The following is a 23,606-nucleotide window of genomic DNA, read 5'->3' on the forward strand; positions in this document are numbered from 1 at the left end:
GAGAAATCGAAAAATTAAAAAAAAACATTAATTTACTAATTAATTCGTTCGATTCCAGTCCTTGATTTGATCCTTGCTCGATGAAAAATGTTTAATATGGTAAAAAAAATATTTAATAAAAAATTGTCAAAATCATAATACATGCTTAAATTCCTCATATATCCTTCAATAAGCCAAGGATGACATATTTCCCGCTTTCTTGAAAATCTGTGATTTTTTAACTACAATGCGAAAAATTTCAAAAATCACCAAAAAATTTCCTAATAATGTATTACCTGGATAGATTTATTTTATAATTTAAGTCATGCCTTTGTCAATACAGAAAATAATTTATGCTTTTAAATATTTATTAAACAATCATCCTCACTGCAAACAAATATTCCTACCGACTGAATAAATATGTTACTCAATATAACTACGTCAACACCGGAGGCTGTATTTTGTGCACTTTTTTAAAAATATATTTACAACTACAATTATGTAGCCTAAGTGTCTCTGAATCACGAAGCCAGGTCATGTACAATATCAATCGTTATACACCAAGCGTCTCCGAACGCGAGGCCTTCTTGGACGATACCTGTTATACCTTTCAATTAAGCAATGACCTTTTTCAAGCAGACAAGATTCTCGGTACAGTTAGACCTAAAGAACCGATAAAATTAATTACAAGAAAATAGACTAAAATATCATGTTTTGCGCTTACTGAAGAACCAAGAATTCCTGAAAAATAGTTTTATCAAGACCAGAGGTTTTGAACCAGTAAATATTTAGAGCCGACTACAGACTTGACACCGCACATTTAATAAACGGCTCACATTCAGAAAAGAACACGCAATGCACACACTCGAAGCACAATGGAAATGCATTTCTCACACTGGACACGCACTGGACATACACTGTACACACAGTGGACAAGGAATGAAAACACTAGATATAAAATGTACACCCAATGTACCCACTGGACACGAAATGCACACACTGGACAAGTCTGACTTTCTAGATATAAAACAATCATTTTGAAATCCAAAATATAATCAATTTTTAAATTTTATACAAGTAAAACTAGTTATTATTGATTGTAGGCAGCTTTCCTCAGTTCTTTAAGTATTGAGTGTACTTCTTTGATTTGCGTATATTTTCCTTAACTAATCCAGTCCAGTGAATGTTACATTTAAAGAATGAATGAATATATATAATGGCATGCATAATAATATGTTTAACATAAACCTGTTACAAATATGGTTATGCTTAAAACATTAATAAATATATTAGGCATAATGAAAACATAAAGTTTTATGTATTTACTGATCTGAATCTTCAAGACGTTAGTTGGTTTTCTCCGTGTGCTCCTGGTTAATCTGGCAAGATAACTGGTGGTGCTCTCCATGTGTTTCAGATTATTTCTGAGAAAACAATCTCCACATGATTTTTTCCTTTTTGATATGAGACAGTTTTTCGTTTGGTTGGCAAATTCCTATTACCAACTCGGTAGATAAAATATTATCTATCATGTGAAAATGAAACGAAATAGGATACATAACTGAGTCCATTTCTTTACCTTGAGACAGCTGACAAACACTATCCTGCAAGACGAACTTCCAACTCCTTGTAGTTTAGGAAAGACCTCCTTCTCGTGCGACCTTGCAAGACTATCCCGCTTTCCACATAATAAATAAATAACATTTACCTTTAACACATTACGTGGCATCATTTGTTGGTATGAATAGAAACTACTTGCAACCAGTTTCTTGTATGAGATAAATTAACTCCCGCTGACGAAATATTAAATATCTTTTTAAGTAAATGATATAATTTAAAACTGTAAGTTTGCATCTGGTATAAGTCGCAGAAGCTATCAGGTATCCTGGTACGTTGCCTGCAGCTTTATTGGAATTACAAAGGTATAATGTAATTTATGCAGCAAGGTAAGTCCTGAGAAAGAATGCTAGACGTCACGAGCAGAATGATTATGTTAAAAACTCACCCCTTTAAACGTTAAGCTGTGATAGGTGCAACAGGTGGTTTACACGAATTGATAGCTTGAATATGCATGGCAGGACTTGTAAATACGTGCCCAGTTACTTGGTAGACAAGCAGTGGCGGATCCAGGATTTTGGTTTGGGAGGGGCTTGACCCAGCTGAGACTAGGCTTTATATCAAGGCAAACACTAAAACAATAGTGGACCCAGATGCTTTTGGAGGGGGCTTGAGCCCCTTAGCCCCCCCTCTGGATCCGCTACTGTAGACAAGATATTGGACATCGATAAAGCCACTGCACTAAAGAAGAGTGTGCTACATGACGAGTATAATTTTCAATGTCTTGAACGTGATTATGTTCATAGCTCTCCTGATCTCGACAAAGAACATAATTTAAAGGACAGTAATTATTTAAGGGAGAATAAAGACAATGGAAGTATCATTACCATGATAAGTGAGAATACATTCAAGCCTATCTCAGGTAGATCGTCCATACTTTGTAAAAAGATAGACACTTAAATAGAAAGCTTGTAGACGATGAAGGAGCTTTGAAGTAAAAAAATTCGAATTCTAACAGCAGGTGAAGATGCAGACTCCTATAATTATGGCGACAGTGACTTTGAAGCTGGTGACGAGACCAAATACTGTGATGAATCACCTAAAGCTGGCAAGATGGAAGACTGAGATGAAGCCCTGAGACCAAAACGAAAGAAACGACCTGGTAAAAGTAAATTATTCTGATCAAGCTTATGCTGATCACTGGGACAAATCAGGAGACTTGAAATTTCTTAAAAAAATTAATAATAATAATTCCACGAAGTTGACGTAAGCGAAAGAGTTTGATTACACATCACGGGGAGATCCTAACTTATTGGTCAACTCCGTTGGTCACATCGATTAGTGGAGGAAAATACACGCACATCGAATAAGTAGCGTCCCTACTTAAAGAAGTGAGGGAATCTGGCTACATACAATAATCACTTGTTTTACTTGCAAGTGTGTAAAATAAAACAAAATATGTTTTGGATTTAAAAAAAGATTGTTTCATTTCTCGAAAATAACTTTTATAAGTAAAATTGATTTCTCACGACTGTGTGTCCAGTGTGTGCATTGCATGTGCATTGTGTGTCCAGTGTGTGCATTGCGAGTTCTTTTATAAATGTGAGTCTTTTCTTTAATGTGCGTAGTCAAATATGTAGTCAGCTGTAAATATTTACTGGATCAAAAACTGTGGTCTTAATAAAAACATTTTTCAGGAATTCTCGGTTCTTTAGTAAGCGTAAAACACGATATTTTGGTCTAACTTCTTGTAATTAATTTGATCGATTCTTTAGGTCTGACTGTACCGAGACTTTGTTGAAAGGTATAACAGGTATCGTCTAAGAAGGCCTCGCGTTCGGAGGCGCTTGGTATTTAATGATTGATGTTGTACATGACCTGGCTTCGAGGTTCAGAGACACGTAGGCTATATGGTTGTAGTTGGAAATATATTTCAAAAAAAGTGCACCAAATACAGCCTCCGGTGTAGACGTAGTGATATCGAGTAACATATTTATTCAACTGGTAGGAAACTTTATTTGCAGTGAGAATGATTATTTAATACATATTTAAAAGCATAAAGTACTTTTTGTATTACTAAAGGAACGAACCAAGTAATGAAATGAATCTATCCAGAAATTTCATTAATAGGCGTTTTTTTTTTTTTTTTTTTTTTTTTTAGTTTTTCCGAATTTCAAGCTGAAAAAATTACAAATTTCAAGATAGCGGCCAATATGTTATCCTCGACTTACTGGAGGATAATAGATGATGAATTTAAGCAGATTTAGGATTTTGACCACTTTTACTAAAAAATTTTTTTTACCTCCAATAAACAATTTTGGAACGAGAAAGGATCAAATCACAGACAGAAATCGAAGGAATCAATCAGTTAATTAATTAGTATATTTAATTCATACTTTTTTCCTTGGAATTTATACCTAAAAAATTAAAGATTTAACAAATTGTAGCCAAAATGTCATCATCGGCTTACTGGAGGCTGTAATTAGAGGAATGTTAGTCTATTTCAGGACATTAAACCATACATATTGAAAATCATATTTTTTTACACAAAATAATTTATTTTGCACAGATAAAGTATCGAACCATGAACACGAACAGAATGAAATAATTAATTCATTAATGAATAATATTTTTTTATGAATTTTGGATATTTTTTCCCGAATTTATAGCTAAACAGTTACGTATTTTATGGTGGTAGCCAATATGTCCGAAAATATGGCGGGCACTTTGGGAATAAATATTGCTGAAATATAGTGGAAAAATGTTAAAATAATATCTTGTTAGTGCCCTCTATCAGATGATATATGTACCATGACACTAGCGATCGTGGTGTTAAGTACTGAAAACAAGATGGCTGCAATAATCTCTAAAATACAATGTGTGTACACGTTACACTAGTACTCCTAGTAACAACTACTGAAAATAAAGCTGGCTGCTTCCAGCAGATAAAGGATGGCAGATATTAATGTCTTTATCCAAGATGGTGGCCTCCAGCAGACCAAATAATATGGTGGCTGTGATGTCATAATCCAATATGGCGGTCTCTAGATGATGAAATGTTGGTGGCTCTATGATGGTGGACATGTCATCATCTTTGCTGGTATAATTTATATAATGGTATAAGTGGTGGAAGTCAGTCTGTCGTTGACTTCCATTGAGAAAGTATATGTCGCCATTATTTTTTTGCACTCACCAGGTTCGAACCAAAGTCTGCATTACATAATTGCGTTTTTTAAATTAATATTTTAAAAATCGTGTTTAATTGTATTTATTAAATTTTACATTTTCGTGCCAGTGCATGTATTGGAATACGATCAATATTCAACCTATCTCTGACGACACGGAAGCCATCTGGAGTAAAAATTCCGCAAAATTCCTAAAAAAATGACTGAAAATGACTCTTAAATCCTAGAAATTACCCTATTTCTAAAGAAAAAATTATGTTTTGAGGGAAATTTTTCCATTATTATTCCAGAAAAATCTGGAAAGGGCAAAATTCCTCGGAGACGTGCAATATTACTCGGAGAAGGGCAAAATTACTCGTAAGCCGCATCAGTGGTATGACCTTGACCCTGACTGTAAACTTGAAATCTCTAATATTCAACCGAAAAATACCCAATTTTTTTAAAAAAAGTTTCCTTCAAATGTTTAGTTCTCGAATCCATTTCAGTACTCGGATCGATTCGCGACGAGAGTAAATACATACGTAGTTTATGTAAAAAAAATTCAAAAAATCTTAACTGGAATTTAAATAAAATTTTCATACAAAAATTGTAAACGTCACACCCACCATCATATATTCTAGAAACTTTGATGCTTCGTAACGCTCGACATCTTAAAAATCCATAATTTTTATCCTAGAAAATAGGAAAAATTTTTAAATTCATAAAATATTTAATGATTAGATATTTTGAAACAATTTTAAAAAAAGGAATTACGACGTAGTTACCTCTGTTTGAACATGGCGAGGTCATTCGTTAAAATAATGATTGATTCCTTTGATCACTATCCTCGGTTAGATTCTTGGCCAGTGATAATAAAATCTAAAGCTTAAAATTAATTCAAATACAGTTTCCTATTTAATTTCGTGGTGTTTATTAACTACACTCTTACGAAAAACTACTCGATACAAGATACCTGTCCAACGAAATAAATATGTTGTCGCTTTGTCTACCATGGAAGTCTAATTTTTCGATGCATATAACACCTTCGAAACAGTTCATGTACAATGTAAGGCGTATAGGCCAAGCGTCTCCGAACCATGAGGCCAATCATGTCCTGAGTAAAGAATTATCAATGCTCTTTTGCCGTCAAAAAAAGAAGCACATTCAAAATAGAAATCACATTAGTCAAAAAAGGGGAGAAAAAATATAAAAAGGAAGAATCTTAAAAAACCAGCACTTTTAAAGAAAAGGACGCAGCTTTGGTCGAAAAATTAAACTTAGTATAATACGATATCGTCGCAGGAATACAGCTCAGGAATACGATATTGTCAGTAGAATAACATTGGTCACAAGAAGCAGTAGATTACAATGCCTCGAACTGTCTTCGACTACAACAGTCTTTGGTTCCAACAGTCTTTATCTTCAAGGCTCCAATTGCTCCAATGCGCCAATGCTTCAATTATACCAGTACTTCAATGCTCCAATGTTGCAATGCTCCAAAATCTTTAAAGCTCCAAAGATTCAAAGATAAAATTTCTCGAAAGTTGCAACCTATCCAAAGCTCCAATTGCTTTAATGCGCCAATCGCTCCACTGCTGAAACTGCTCCAATTCTTATAATGCTCTGATGCACCAATATTCCAATGTTCCAATGCTCCAATTGCTTAAAAACTCCAAAGTTCCAAATGTTTATTTGCTCAATTGTCCAACTGCTCCAATTATTTAATGCTCTAATGCTCTAATTGTTTCAGTGTTCCAAATGCTCAAAAGCTCCAATTGCTCCAAGTTCTCCAATGATCCACTGCTCTTATTCATCAATGATTCAATTGTTTCAAGGCTTCAAATGTTCCAACGCTTCAATTGCTCCAAGTGGTCCAATGTTCCAAAGCTTCAATTGCTTCAAAGCATCGTTTCACAAATTCTCTAATGCTCCAAGTACTACTAAGCTACAAAGCTCTAATTGTTCTAATGCTGCAACTGCTCCAAATGCACCAATGCTCCAATGGTTCTAATGCTGCAAATGCTTCAATGCTCCAATTGATTCAAAGCTCTCTTCAAAAATCCAAAGCTCCAAAAAACCAATTGTTCCAATATTCCAACTGATTCAATGCTTCGATGCTCCCAGTGCTCCAATGCTTCAATGAGGCAATTATTTAGTTGCTCCAATGCTGGAAATGCTATTATGCTCCAAGTGCTCAAATGCTCCAAAACTCTAATTGCTTCAATGTGACTATGCTCCAATGCTCCAAATCCTTCAAAGATCCAATGCATCAATGCTCCAAGTGCTCCAATGCTCCAAAAGTCAATTTGCTCCATTGCTAAATGCTCCAATAACTCTAACTGCTCCAATGCTCCAAAGCTCCATTCAGCAGCGAGAGTTAATTTATCTCAAAGATGAAACTTCGCCCAAGTAGTACCGATTCTTGCAACAACTAGCGCCACGTATTGTGTTGAGGTAAATATTGTTTATTTTATATTGGTTGCGGAATGCTCACTTACAATTGGAAATTGAGAATGGCTTCATTTTACATCATGGGGAAGAAAGTTTTTCTTGCATAATAGTGTTTTTTAGCTGTTTCAAGCATAGTAATACACTTTGTAATGTATATTTGTTCGATGTGTTGTACTTCTGGGTAGATTATTATGTTTTGAAACAGCTTAGAAACACTTAAGTGCAAGACTAACTTCCCTCTCCTTGATGTCTAACGAAGCCATCCTTCTTTTGCAATCGCGAGTGAGCATCCCGCATACAAAATAAAAAAAAATAATATTTACCTGAACACAATACGTGGCGCTAACTGTTTAAAGAATCGGTACTACTTCGGTCAAGTTTCATTATTGAGATATATAACCCTCGCTGCTGAATGAAGCTTTGTAGTATTGGAACAGTTAGAGCTATTGGAGCATTGATGCAATGGAGCAACTAGACCTTTGTATTATTGGAGCATTGATGTAATGGAACAACTAGACCTTTGTATTATTAGAGCACTTAGATCATTGGTGCATTGGAGCACTTGGAGAAATCAGAGCACTGGAGAATTAAAACAATTGAAGCATTAGAGCATTGGAACATTAGCTCATTGGTGCAATTGATGTTTTAAAGCATTTGGAGCAATAGGAAAATTGGAACATAGGTGAATTGGAACATCGGATCAGTTGGAGCATTAGAGCAATTTGAGTTTTGTTTATTTGGAGCTTTGAAGCACTTAGAACATTAAAGCATTGGCGAATTGGAGCGATTGGAGCCATGGAGCCAATGACTGTTGGAGCCAAATACTGTTTTGAGATAAAGGCAGTTGCAGAAATTGTATAGTACTGCATCTTGCGACCGATCATATCCTACACATGAGATCGTATTCCTGTGTTGTATCCCTGCAACGAGATCATATCGTACTGAGTTGAATTTTCGTTTAAAGCTGCGTTATGTTCGGTAAACATACTTCCTTTTTATTGGATGTGCTATTCTTTTTACCAAGAACGGATATCGATCGAATCAATAATTATTGTATTATTCAATTTATTTGATGCATTTTTGATTTCCCCCACCCCCTAATTTCTAGGTTAATAATTACGAATTTTCAAGATACAAGATGACATCTGTATCTTTCTAGTGGCTGGTGTGTGACGAATTTAAGCAGTTATTCTAATTTTTTCACCATGTTTTATTAAATAAATGGTTTCTTAATTATTTTTGTGCATTTATAAAGGATATAACCAAGGACCGGAATCAAATGAATGAATTAATATTTTAACAAAAGATATTTTTGATGATTTTTGGATTTTTTTTTTCCAAATTTCTGACTTAATAATTAGAGAATTTAAAGATGGTGTCCAAATGTTTAGATTGTGACCGTCCTGGAAATAATTGATTCCTGTTTTCTAGCGGCCAAAAATTAAACTACTATGGCTGCAGCGCCATCTAGCAGACTAAAACAATGTGTCGGCAGCTGTTCCAGTAAACGAAAACAATATGGCTATCATGATGTCATACTGGCTGACATAATATCTGCCTTGGCGTTAGTGGTGGGAGGACAGTCTGGAGGTGGCTTCGGTTGAGGAAAAATCCATCGCCATTTTTAAACAAAAGACCTAGCTGAGTTCGAACCATAAACTCCATGTCGTGTGTTTTTTTAAAAAAAATGATTAAACATTTTATTAATAAATTTTTTTATGGCTTTTGAAATTCCTTCCGAATTTATAGCATAGAAATTACGGATTTTCAAAATGATGGTTGTAAGGAAACAGCAACGTTTCTAGAATCTAAGATGACGGGTGTGTGTAAGAAAATTTTTATTAAAATTTTATTTATGGTCGTATTAAGATTTTTTTTTTTCATACATAAATTACAAATTTACTGTGGTCGCGAATCGAACCAAGGAATGAAATGGTTTCGTCAACAAAAAATTTGAAGAAAAATTTTTATTTTTTTTTTAAATTTTATTTAATTTTTCTTTTGAATATTAGAGATGTTCAGTTTTATGGTAAAGGTTGAGGTAATGGAGTTTATGAGGAATTTTGCCCCTTTTCGAGGAATATTGCACCTTTCCGAGTAAAATTGCCCCTCTCCGAAGAATTTTGGCCACACAAGATTTTTCTGGAATAAAAACGGTCAATTTTCCCTCAAAATATGGAAATTTCTAAGAATTTTTAGGAATTTTAAGTCCAAGATGGTTGCCATGACGTCAGAGTCTGTCAGCTATTGACCCATCCCAATCTACGCACCGGCACCAGCAGCAGAATATACCAATATATACTCCTCATCATTATTCAAAATGGTGGAAATTTCTAGAAAACAAAATGGCAGATGTGTTATTATAATTTAAAATGGTGTAATCCAAGATGGTGATGGATCCAAGATGTCCGAGAGGTCACGGTCAAGGTCCTCCAGGAAGCCCGCCTTGACATTTCGATCCAAGATGGCAACCGACAATCCCAATCCTCACCCAGAACCCATTAGCCGGAAATACTTTTGTATACTACTCATGACCAATCTTCGCGAATCATAGTACCTACGTAACTTATTTCCTCACAAAAATACTTCAGAACAATAGGGAATACAGAACACTCAACATTTGTTTTCCAAACTCAAGATAGTTTCTGCTGTAAACCCAAAACAAAAGCTAAAAAACAGAAAGGGGGTTGTCTGTAAAGTCGGTTTACGGACGATCGTTTTACGTGATAACGTCATAAGAAAAACTTTATAAAAAAAAACATTCTTTTATGAATTGAATTGAATTATTAGGTATCACTGAATTATCATTATTTTGTATAATACAAATAAGGAGTTAATTGAAAATTACAATTTTTTTCATTGAATACTAAATAAAAGCAGTTGACATTTTATACGATCGTTTATATGAGATAATATTTTTTTTGTCAAAATTGTAACATAACCTAATATTACCGCACTCGCCGACCGATGCTACCTTTTTTAATAATGAAAGAACCAATATATGAGATTATATTGCTAATAACATTCTTAAAATGCAAGAATTAATTACCTATTTTGCCGAAATTGTTGTTGTAATAAACAATGAAAACCACATTAACTTTTTACTTCACTTTATTAACAGTTGACAAAACAGTTCACGTGTAGGTTGTGTGCTGCCGCTGTCTCTCTTCTACTCGGACGCATCGGCCGATGGAGTGGAAGAGAGATAGATGCGTCACAAGCCGATCGTGCCTCTCTATCGCTTGTTCCGCGCTCTCGCTTGCACGCTCGGCTCAGGTGGAACGTGACAATGAATCATGCTTTTTCGTGCGTGCAGCCGGCGTTCATCGATGTATAAGATTTAATCACGTCAAAACTTTGGTAAGCATTAATTTGGCATCTTAAGCAATTAAAAACCAAAGATGTTAAATTTATCTTTGCACTAAATAACTATTATTATTAAACTTTTGTTGTTATTTTGTTTCTGAATTACATGAAAAATAAATAAACTGTACTTATATTAAAACATTAACTGCAAAAAAAAACTTTAGGTATTAGATTAATGTAACAAATAATCACGCATTACTTGCCGCAGTGCCCTAAAAAAATGCAGCATACACAGTTCAATATATTTAATCATGTAACTTATAATTTTGTTATGATAAGCAGCAAAAACTTAAGAGTCGCAGTGGGAACAGTAACAAGTGATAAGAATACCTTGTTCAGTTTTACGAAGTATGATTACTATTTAACGAAAGACTACCCTTTACAAAAATAACCAGGTTGTAACAAATCATCTTTAGCTTCCTTTGTTCTTAAAGGGGACGTATCATAACCAACGAGCTGTGAATGAAACAAAATATTATTAATTAATTATTTGCAAGAACAATATCATTAAACATTCATTAGATATTTTCAAAAAACATTAGATCGTTTCTTTGCAATACAAAATATCTTTATGAGGCTGTTAACCGAAATAATTATTCGGCCTCGGACAACATAACTAACTTCCAAGACATTAAAATATTCTGTAACGATTCAATTATATTTCCGAAGCCTTCTACGTCAATATAAAAAATTATTACTCATTTTATATTAAACATTATTGACCTTACAGGTAAGCATTAATTACCTTTTAAAACTTACAATTATGTCTTTGACTTGAACTCGTCGCATAATTTATATACATTTACTCTAACTACGTCATTTCTGATGCTCTGTAACGAGTTCTCACTTTTCTTGACCATTAAAATGTTCACTGTGGCTCTTGTAGAGATTTCTACTCGCCTTTTTGTGGTTCGGTCTTGGTCGTCTTCCTGGTTAGTTCGCCCTCCACGGATACTCGCGCCTCGGAACTCCGACTTACCTGCAGCCCTCGCGAATATTGAGTGGTTGACAGCCGTGCTCGCCCCAGCTGAAGTGTGGTCGTTGGTGTGACGAGTTGTTGTGTGAACTCATTTCAGCAAAGAAACTCATCCAGGGAGTCCCGGGGGATTTTAATTCAGAATATTACATACTTTCGAAGTATTTTATGATAATTATAATTTAATTACACAATTTATTTAAAAACATACAGTTTTGCATATATTTGTTATCAATGTTTCGTAATATTTCAATTACATTAAAGTGTAAAAAATGATTTTAAAAAAAATATATTTTAAATACGAAATTTTACACCAATCCTACTAATATTGTAAACGCGAAAGTTTGTAAGTATGGATGGATGGATGTTTGTTACTCAATCACGCAAAAACGGCTGAACGGATTTGATTGAAATTTGGCACACAGATAGTTTATAACCTGGATTAACACATAAGCTACATATTCATGTGAAATTCCCTCCATATTGGATTGAAAGTGTGATAATTTAATTTTATAACAGAAAAAAATCATAGTTCATAGACGTACAAATAGTGAGTGAGTTTCATTTCTCTATGTCTGCCACATGATCGCATACATAGTAAGGTCAGGCAAATTCATATCCTTCTCCTTGGTGAGACCAGCCCGCTTAGTGGAGCTCGCGGCGGTTAGCGAACTAACGGCGCTAATAGCAGTTCAGTTGTTAACTTCCTAAATAGATAGAGTTGCCTTGAATTTTAAACTTGCCATCGTTTGATGCGTTTGTCATGTCTTGAATTTTCTTTTGTTTCGGTCGTATGCGTTACTATACCATTCATCCGATCGCGATTAAATTTTGGTGAGTTGTTATGCGCATGCCCATGAAGGTTTCTGAGAGGGTAGAACAATGGTTGAAACACGAATCGTTTCAAAAAATGTGTGAATTTCTTATAGTTTAGCAGTAGTTCGTGTGTTTTCGGTGTATGAGTGCGCACACATTAAAAATTGAAACGAATTAAATATAAACAGCGATAATTCACATAATTGAACTGAATAAAATACAAACACAGACATTTCAGTTCATGTGTGATATAAACAATAGGTAGCTGGAGAGTCGTTTCAATAAATGTGTTTATTTCATATTATATAGCGGCACTTCGTCAGTTTTCGTTGTATAAGTGCGCACGCATGACACTATTTAATTAAATATAAAAGAGAGACAGAGATAGAGTGATAGATATAGAGTGAGATTGAGAGAGACAGAGAGATAGGTTGAGATAGAACTAGGTATAGGGAATGAAATGGAGTTAGATAAAGAAATATATAGATGTATAGAGCTATATAGTGATTGGTATATATAAGAGATAGAGATGGTGGGAGTTATAGATGTATATATGTATATATATATGTGTGTGTAGATAGAGAAAAAGATATATATGTAGAGAGATGGATAGATGATTGTATATGTGTAACTACTTCAAACATATTACAAAACAAAACTGAATGAGGCATTGCAACGCATGCCGAGCATTAGCTAGATAATGGAATCTTTTCCATATAAGTAATCTATGTAAAGTGCTTTATAGAGTTTACATTACATACAGACCACCAATTTTTAGATATATAGAGGTAAATAACTAAACACTGGCAGAACAACGTCTACCGGGTTCTACCAGTGATATAAATTATTTTACACATTTGACATTCAAATCAAGAAGACAATTACTGTCTACATCTGATTTCGATAAAGGTCCCCTTCACCCTGTGTTCAGCCCGAGGAACGCTGGGTACTGCAGCTAGTAAAGAAATAAAATCTAAGCTTTTCCTTTGTACGTACTTCTGAAAGAAATAAAATTCGTACATTTGATGTGATGCATACTATTTAATATTTTATTTATCAATCATTTAATCTTTCATTACAAACCAAACATAGGGCTACAGATTTTCTGACGTCTTTCCCTGTGCCATTGCCACAAACACATTTAGCGCAAACAGTATACAAACTAAGGTAGTTTTGTTTCCACTGTACTTGGAAATCTGGCGTTGAAGGCGCTTTCGATTTAAATGTGGAACTGTGATATCATTGTGGCCCTCTAAGGTTTCCCTTCGATTTTTCAGATGGCCATATAAAAGTTACTCTGCTAGTTTCATGTTAAAATCTCTGCGGTTGATACTAGAACCTGCAGCTTCTTTGTAAAATACCCATGAATTGACTCCAGAAAAGTCAAGTATTTTTTAAAATACTTGGAATTGCCAGCACTAGGATACCACTTTTGTTGTGTGTTGTCGGGCCATCTGATCTGCTATATTTAATCCATATTTAATAGTTTTGTAATAACTGACTGTTTTTGGAAGTCTTTTCTTATCTACACCAATAGAAACCGATGTTTGCATGGGACTAAATACAAGTACATTTTTGTTTACTTTTCCTTAGTAGACAATAAAAGTGCAATCATTTTGCTTTAGTATAAATGAATCCTGCACTGGAAGATTTGCATTCTTGATTTTAGCTGGATTGTCTCTTCTAGCTCTGTTCACTGTGCCTTCGTGCCTAAAACACTTGTACCTCTTGCCTTTAGGTTTTCTGCCAAACTGAACTGAAGTGAAGATGTTTTTCATGGTAATAATCCGGCCAGTGTCGAGATAAGGACTAACCAAACGATGAACCACATTCTCAGAGAGATACTGGTCAGCAGGCCGTTTATCATCTTTGCCTAACTAGAGGAACCATTTAAAATGTGTTTACTCGTAACATCAACAGCCAACCTATAATTTTATTACAAATTTATCAGGGCTGTTAGACATATATTGAGTAGAATGGCATTTGGCTTTGGTTGGAAAAAGTCGCTCATCAACAGTAATATCATCACTTTGTAGCTGGAAATGCAATTTCTGTTAAATTGATTCCTTACATTCGAGAGCAAATTTGTCATGCTTCAAATGGTCCGGTCTGGATGATTTTATGTCAAAGCGAATAAATCTTAAGATTTCCTGGAATCATGACATTGTGTTCCCATAAAAACAAATAGTATATTTGGCTGACCAGAGACTAGTGAGTGGAAGTACTTTTGATCCACTGAAACTGCGCAGCTACAAAAGACCAATAAAAGCTTCTAGCTCATCCATACTCAAAGATCATGTTTATTCTTGCAGCTTATACCGAACCTCTGTTTTAGTGCATGTAACTATATTATGCAGCATAGTTTCATCAACAAACAACCTGCATGCACTTGCAACGTTTACCTCCTCAATACTGTGTTTTGCGTTAGGCGAAGGTCTTGGCCTTTCACTTAGCTATAACATTCTGCAAACCCACCCTGCCTACAAAAATAGCAACTTTATTCACAACAGTCCACTGCTTTCCATTCTCACTGGTCATTGTAACACCATAAACTGGCATCAATTGGAGAAGTCTGCATCTAACATGCTCTTCAGTTCTACTTGTGACAGCTCTAAGAGCTTGAATCGGTCCTGAAGGATCATAAATTGCATTACCTGTAAGTTCTAGTTGTTTGCGTCCTCCGCCTCGCCCTCTTCCTCGCTGTACTGTACGTCCTGAGGCATTCGTTGACCAAGGAACTGGTGCAGATAATGCTGAAATGCCATATTATATGCCTTAAGTTACTGAAGGGAGCCTCCACAAAATGTCAGGAAAAGATTTTTTTTTTTTTTAAAGGAAGTCCTACAATCCCAAACATATACAATAACATTGATAGGTAGTTAGTTAAATATGTTTCGTGGAACTCAGAAATCAATTGCTGTGATAACTAGTGAGTAAAAAATATATATAAAAATCTTACGTTTTTGCTTTATGTTTTTGTACACAATGTTAACATATATTGTAATTTTTTAATAAAAAACTAACCAAAGGAATTTCTTTGCTGATATTACATAACATTATTATTAGCAAATATTAAGAACGAAAAAACTTGCTTAAAGTAAATGCTTAGATCAAAAACCCCTGAGATCGGAATTTGTAGCCGTAAATCTTCATTCATACTATGACACACGCGAGATAAATTAATGCTGTGACACTTAATTTTACCGTACTCTTATATATATTTTATTTAATAGGAATTTTTTTACTTACCAGTGACACATATAGTTGCATTAGCTGCAACAACTGAAGTTTTCTCAGAGACAAGGTCGTCTGGTTCATCGATATCTTCACTTCCAGTTGAGTCACAATTTTTCGGAATGTAATCCTCATTAATGTCAAGCAAGTCACTGCCTTCAGATTCATCTTCGGAAAGGTCATGCAAATACTTCAAAGCTTCATCTAGTGTAAGGTTATGTTCTGTTATTATAAATTTTCTGTAATACACGCACAGTACCAATGGAAATTGCACCCACTTCCTACATCATTGCAAAACTATACTGTTACCCAGACAGAGTCTGTTCTCTCTTCACAGTGATGACTGACTCTGCAGTGGTAAACAACAATATTTTATTTACAGGGCATTCAACATTATAACTGCAGGGGTGATGCAACGTGAACTAAATAAATAGGTACATTCAGTACCAGCCCACGCCATAATATAGACCCAGCTGTTGCCAAGAAATGCGATATAAGAATAAATCAAGTTCTTTACACAGAAGTGCGCACATGTAGTGCACATATATGATACGAACAAACTTTATATGCACACAGATGCACACATACATGCAAATGAGATAACATATGTATATAAACTCACATATAATATTAAATTATATTTATAATGTTCCTACTGAAAAAGCTTCAGGCTGTGGTGCCTAGCGTCGGTCCGCCATCTTGGATTGTGATGTCACGGTGGCCATATTGGATGATTTTTGACATTAACCTTGACCTTAATAATTTGCCAAACATTTCTCAAAGTTAGCCAAAATTTGACGAAAATTCGCGCTAAACCTCCAAAATTTCCAATTTTTTTTTTTTAAATATTCCGCCAAAGAACCTCAAGAAATCTCAAAGATAAAAATTTCTCTATTTAGAGGGAAATTTTCCCGATAAGAGGGAAAATTTCCCGTTGTAGTCTTCAAAAATGCCAACAGCTCAAAAATTCCCCAAAGTGGCTTAAATTCCCAGGCGACAAGCCACTCCAAACTGCTGAGGTCATGACCGCGACTATTAGAATGTCACGGCCGCCATATTGAGTTATTACGTAACTGTTGCAATTATGGTTATAGCCGCCATATTGAAAATCCGAATTTTTTGCTAGAAAATCATGAAAAAATTAAAAATTATAAAAAATTAAGTTATATTTATTTAAATAAAAATATCCTGCTACCTTGGATTATGAAGTCATGTTCGCCATTTTGAAAATCCGTAATTATTATTAATGAAAGGGTAATTTTTAAATATTTTTTAAAAAATTGTATTAATCAAAATTTAAAAAATTTAAAAAAAACTTAGTTCACGGAGTCCTCGATTTGAACACAGTAAGGGCAAAAATAAAAATGGCGACAACTCCTTCCTACACGGAAGCCACCTGCAGACTGACCTCTCACCACTAATGCCAAGGTATATATATCGCCAGATTTTCGATCACTAATTTTAGGATTCTTTGGGCACATTTTCCACCATGATTCGACCTTTTGAATCGGAAACACTCCAAATTGAAAATGCGTTAATACTTAAAATTTAAAAAAAAATTGGGCGTCCAACCCCTCCCCCCTAGTTGACCCCGGGCAAATACCCACCATGCACCGACTTCGTGGATACACATGGTTATGTGTCAACGGAAAATATCCGACAAAAAGGGTAGAAATGGAAAATGTTTTTTGAAAAACAGAAAATCGCTCTAACTCCCATAAAATGGAAATTACCACATCTGTTTGAACGTATTATTACTTGTAGGAGTAATACCAAAATCTGTTGTCTGAATAAGTTCTTGATAGTACCTACCATAACTGCAAAGGGTTGACAAAACAAGGGTTGGAGGACAAAAAAATTCATAACTTCCTTCATTGGAAAAACATCGGATTCATGCAAATTTTGCCTTATACTAATAATTTTTATCTAAAACTTTTGTCTGAAACAATTTCTGATTGGACGAATCATTCTTGCAAGGGATTGAAAAAAATAATATATTGAATTTAAAAAAAATCATAACTCCCTTAGTAAATACACTAACAATTCATTTGAAAAGGTTTGATAAAGTTATAAATTTTTTCTAACATTTGTCTGAAAGAATTTTGATAAGATGAAACATTGTTGCAGGGGGTTGAAATAATAAAGGGGTAGAATTTAAAAATATCATAAATTACTTACCATATACACTGTTGAATCCGTCCTGTTTTATTTTAAAACCTTAAATTATTATTACCAAAAACTTTCGTATGAAATTATTTGTTTTATGAACTAACAATTACTGCAAGGCGTAGAATAAAAAAGAGTTGCAGAACATAAATATGTTATGTACATTAAGTTCTTGAAATGTTCCAGACGTTTACAGAAGTTTGCAAAATATTCCCAGAATAAATCGGTACTTCGAAATCTACCTACACCTGTTGGCTGCGCCAAAAGATTTTTTTTTAAATTCCTCAGATATAATATTCAATATATAGGGTTAACCTACATTTATAATAAAATATTTTATATGGCTAACTGTACCATAAACAAATTAAAACAATTCCAATACCTTTTTGGAAAACTTACTTAACCAGAGTTACAAAATTAGAGGTGAAATTTTGAATCATGAAGAATAATACTATTTAAGAACGAAAACTTTAATAAAAATAGATTAGTAATAATTATATCTTACAATAAACCGTATCTACACAATTTACATATTTTTAAGGAAATAATTTCAAAAATTGGTATAATTTGGTGAAGGTTCATTAATCATAAAAAAATACTTTAACTGCCACTTGATTAGCTTTAAGAGATAATAAAAAAAATCACTTTATTTGTATTTGAATATTAAAAGGAGATAAATACATATCACGAAATTTATTATATAACTTATTCCTACTCAGTTTCTTATGAGTTACATGGTTTTCTTGGGAGATTATAATATTATTATAAAAAACTGACTATCTTTGCAGTCAAACTGCGAAAAGATCAACACTCTGCACAAATAACTTTGTAGGTTGTTTTTGCTCATTTTATTTCCATCTACGTTATCGGCTTGGATACAAAATTTTTATTTAAATACAATTTTATTCATTTTTTCACAACCATTGGGGGTTTATTTTTGAAATGATGGTAAACCACACTCGAAAAATTATTTCATTATTCGTTCTCAATATTTACCTTACTGCTTTTTAGATACGATGATTTAATATAACACTTAAATTTCACCCTTTTCACTGCCTTACAATATTTGAAACATACCACACAAGTAGTATAGTTTGGGGGCTACTAGATCAGGCCTCAGGCGGTGGTGCTTGGTGCCGATCCACATCTCTGACGTCACGTCCATATCTGCTAGCTTGTGAACTTCTCATTTTTGAACAAAGATAGAGTTCTAGTACAAGACAGAATTTTATGTATTTTTTTTATTTTTTTTTATTAATTTTAATTTTATTTTTAAAAATTTTTTACCCTGAAATTTTATGATATCAAAGAAAACTTGTGCCGTTTTTCTCCGTGTGCTTCTGATTATTTTTGTCAATATTATGGTGGTTTTCTCCGTGTGCTCTCGATTATTCTTGTTTATATTTTGATGGTTAATCCGTGTGCTTGCGATCGTTCCTGCGGTTTCGGTCAAAGTTCAAGGTCACACTCATCCATTATGGCCACCGTGACGTCGCAATCCAAGAGGGTGGACCGTGAGAAATCTGAGAAGCACTAGCAGGAAGGACGAACTTCCTTCTCCTTGGAGACTATCGTAGCTATCTTTCTTATGCGATCGATAGTGAGCATCCCGCATCCTGCATAAAAGAAATAAATATTATTTACCTGCAAGCAATACGTGACGTCATCTGATGTTGAAAAGCGGAACTAGTTGCGGCAAGTACCTTTGCATAAGATAAATTAACTCTCGCTGACGAAATATTTAAAAAATTGTATTTAATTAATGGTTATTAATTTAAACTCTTAGTTTGCATCTGGCATTAGTCTCGGTAACTAATATGAATTCCGATTTAGGGTCTGACGCTGTATCGAAAGAACATAGGTGTGAGTTTTGCAGCAAAGAGTTTATCTTGAGAAAGAATAAAAGACAACACGAGAAGAATGACTGTGTTAAAAATCCACTACGCAATATGATAAGTTGTGTTCGATGTAGCAAGTCATTTACGCGGAGAGAGAGCTTAAAAAGACATGGCAGAACTTGTAACGCCAAGCCTGCGTACAAGCTAGAGGACAACGATGAATCTACTAGACTAAGGAAGAGTGATCTACATTACAACAATAATTTTCCTGGCTCTTCCGATCTCGACAAAGAACTTAAATTGAAGGAGGTTGATGATTTATGGAAGAATGAAGACAGTGGAAGAATCCTTAACGTGAAAAGTGAGAATATATTCCAGCCGAATTCAAGTAGATCTTTCCTACTTTGTAGAAATGATGGACTCCTAAAAAGGAAGCATGAAGACGATGAAGACACTTCAACATCATCAACATCGAATTCTTACGGTAAATTGGGTGAAGACGATTCCTTCTACGGTGATTGTTACAGTGACTCTGAGGCTGTTGACAAAGACATAGACTATGATGAAGCACCTAAAGCTGACAAGATCGAAGAATGTGGTGGTGTCCTGAGACCGAAACGATGGAAACGACGTGATATATTAAATAAATCTGATCAGGCTTGTGTTGATCACCGTCTCAAAAATGAAAGTTACCCTGAGATTGGTGGTAAAACGGAAGATACCAGAGATCATAATATTTATTATAAACGTGCAAGGAAGATGGTGGTAGAAGAAAATGATTACACATCATGGAAAGATCCAAACATATTGGTTGTCCGGCTAAGACTTCTACATGGTTTGCTTTGTGCAGGAAACTATTCGTGCATCAAAGAAATATCCTTCATACTCAAGGAACTGAGGAAAGCTGGCTACATACAATAATGGCTTGTTTTACTTGCTTTTGTATAATGTAAAGAAATAAATAATTTAAATAATAAAAATGTATTGTTTTTATTTCTTGTATTCTGATTTCTAATTAAGACTTAGATCTCGCAAATTTTGCTTCCTTTTAGCCTTTTTTTTGATGGAGCTTTCAAATGTGCTTCCTTATTCGATGGTGCTTCCAAAATGTGCTGCCTTTTTCGTTCGCGGTGCTTCCAAATGTGCTGCCTTTTCGTTGTCGGTGCTTCCAAATGTGCTGCCTTTTCGTTGTCGGTGCTTCCAAATGTGCTGCCTTTTCGTTGTCGGTGCTTCCAAATGTGCTGCCTTTTCGTTGTCGGTGCTTCCAAATATGCTGCCTTTTCGTTGTCGGTGCTTCCAAATGTGCTGCCTTTTCGTTGTCGGTGCTTCCAAATGTGCTGCCTTTTCGTTGTCGGTGCTTCCAAATGTGCTGCCTTTATCGTTGTCGGTGCTTCCAAATGTGCTGCCTTTTCGTTGTCGGTGCTCCCAAATGTGCTGCCTTTTCGTAGTCGGTGCTTCCAAATGTGCTGCCTTTTCGTTGTCGGTGCTTTCAAATGTGCTTCCTTATTCGATGGTGCTTCCAAAATGTGCTGCCTTTTTCGTTCGCGGTGCTTCCAAATGTGCTGCCTTTTCGTTGTTGGTGCTTCCAAATGTGCTGCCTTTTCGTTGTCGGTGCTTCCAAATGTGCCGCCTTTTCGTTGTCGGTGCTCCCAAATGTGCTGCCTTTTCGTAGTCGGTGCTTCCAAATGTGCTGCCTTTTCGTTGTCGGTGCTTTCAAATGTGCTTCCTTATTCGATGGTGCTTCCAAAATGTGCTGCCTTTTCGTTGTCGGTGCTTCCAAATGTGCCGCCTTTTCGTTGTCGGTGCTCCCAAATTTGCTGCCTTTTCGTAGTCGGTGCTTCCAAATGTGCTGCCTTTTCGTTGTCGGTGCTTCCAAATGTGCTGCCTTTTCGTTGTCGGTGCTTCCAAAATGTGCTGCCTTTTCGTTGTCGGTGCTTCCAAATGTTCTGCCTTTTCGTAGTCGGTGCTTCCAAATGTTCTGCCTTTTCGTTGTCGGTGCTTCTATATTTAATGTTGTTTTGACTCTAGTATTATTGTAAATGGTTCTTGATTTGACTAGCGTATTATTCAAACCGGTTAATGTATATAAGCGAGTAGTAGACAGCAGGACGCTCAGTTTGTTACTGACGTCGGCGGTGTAAGGATCACCTAGATTGTTTAATCTGGTGCATAAATCGCGTAATTGCCTGTTCTTGAGACTTCGATGGCATCTTTACCGACTTTAACGTCGAACTCGGAGGTTGTACCATCGTCTACGGTAACCTTTACGACAGCTACGACGGAGAAGGTGCAGATCCCGTTGGCAACGCCTCTGACAACACTGGAGGAGACTTCGATATGTGCTGTTCCACCATCAGCTGAAGTTTCATCAGCATTGAATACTTCAATTAATGAAGAGCGTACTTCGCATCAGTGCAAAAACTGTGGTGCATCATTTACTATCACCTCAAATGCTTGCAGACAGGAAAGAAGCGGTTGTTCTAATAATGTTCAAAGAATACAATTTCAGTGCAATAAGTGCAATAAACTAATTTCACGTCTCGATAGCTTACATAGTCATTATAAAAAATGCTCCGAGACGTATAATGAACATGGTTATTGAGTTGACTCATGTGTTGTACCAGCTAATGAGACTATATAAGTGCTATGAACTTCAGTCCGTCTCTGGAGATGGTGATGAACGGATCAGATAGACATTTAAAGTCATGTAAAAGGCTTAGTCCGTACAATAAGAAGACTGTTTGAATCGAGGAATCCCCGAGGCTTTGGTAATTTGTCAGTGTTTTTTGTACTTGTAGTAGTGTATTGAATTTAGGTAATAAAATTTTTTTAAAAGAACTTGTGGTGTTTTTATTTTCTCAAACCTAACACTTTTTTAGTATTTTTTTAAATTAAAGTTGTTTTGTATCGGCCAGGGATCGAACCAAGGACCTAAGTCGATCCAATCAATCATTATATGGATTACTAATTTATTTAATGAATTTTGGATTTTTTCCCGCTTTTCTAGCTACATTATTACATGATTTCAAGATGGCGGCCGAATTTTAAGATGGCGGGGGACACCTCCATAATAAATGATTACTGCACTGTAGCGGGTTAGAATAAAATTATACAGATGGAAATGTACTCTATAATACAAGTACACACACAATATGGTGTACTCCAGCAGGTGGTCGCACCTGGTAGCATGTAGTGAACATAAAATGTCGGATCCATTATGTTCGACAAGGACAAAGTAAAATTTCAAGGACAAAGTAAAATTTCAAGGTCAAAGTCAAATTTCAAGGTCAAGGTCAAATTTCAAGTTCAAGGTCAAGTTTCAAGGTCAAGGTCAAGTTTCAAGGTCAAGGTCAAAGTTCAAGGTCAAGGTCAAAGTTCAAGGTCAAGGTCAAATTTCAAGGTCAAGGTCAAAGTTCAAGGTCAAGGTCAAATTTCAAGGTCAAGGTCAAATTTCAAGGTCAAGGTCAAAGTTCAAGGTTAAGGTCAAAGTTCAAGGTCAAGGTCAAAGTTAAAGGTCAAGGTCAAAGGTTTGGTGACCAGATAATTATACTACATGGTATCGGCACACTCTAGCAGACGAAAACAAGATGGTGTTCTCCAGCGGATGAAGACAAGATGGCGGACATGATGTCATACTAGGTGACGATATATACCTTGGTACTGGTGGTGGTAGATCAGTCTAGGTAGCTTTCATGGAGGAAGGAGCCTGTCGTCATTTTTAGTTTTTTGCACTCACCGGGATCGAACCGAGACCGTGATCGATATAATCAATCAGAATTCGAATACGTTAATTTTTTGATGAATTTTGGAATTTCTTTCATTAAAATCGGATAATAAATAGAGATTTTCAAGATGGCGTCCAAATTTAAAGATGGCGGACATTACGTCATACTACCTGATGGTATATGTGCTATGGAAAAAGTGGTGGGGGTCGGTCTGGCAGCAGCCACCTAGGGGGAAGGATCGGTCACCATTTTTATTTTTTTTGCACTCGTCGGGTTCGAACCGAGGACTCCGAACTCCGTGTCGTAAAAGTATGTTTTTTAATAATTTATTAAA

Source organism: Bacillus rossius, chromosome 5 (assembly GCF_032445375.1).
Source record: "Bacillus rossius redtenbacheri isolate Brsri chromosome 5, Brsri_v3, whole genome shotgun sequence".
NCBI lineage: Eukaryota > Metazoa > Arthropoda > Insecta > Phasmatodea > Bacillidae > Bacillus > Bacillus rossius.